Here is a 304-nt window from a genome sequence, read left to right as displayed (position 1 = left end):
TTTGGGCTCATACTGACGTTTGAGCTGTTGCAGCTACTATGTCGATCCAAGTCATGGAGGGTCTTCCTCTTGCACTGACTCTGCACCAAGCACAATGTCTTCTAGGGGTGGTCCCTCCCAATAACAGATCCCAAACAGGTGAGCGCAGTCCTCTCTGCTAAGGAGAATTCCACTGCTGATGACTTCACAACGGGATCAGCGAGCAACATCTTGACAAACAGACTAGATGGAAATTGTCCGAGATTGCCTTCTGCTTAGCTCCACAACGAAGTCGGGAAAACAACCGGTTGTATTGGGCAAAGAT

This window comes from Echinops telfairi, unplaced genomic scaffold, assembly GCF_000313985.2.
Source record: "Echinops telfairi isolate 266 unplaced genomic scaffold, ASM31398v2 ScPeMD7_36;HRSCAF=134, whole genome shotgun sequence".
Lineage (NCBI taxonomy): Eukaryota > Metazoa > Chordata > Mammalia > Afrosoricida > Tenrecidae > Echinops > Echinops telfairi.
The sequence above is the reverse complement of the archived record's forward strand: the minus strand, read 5'-3'. Positions refer to the sequence as shown.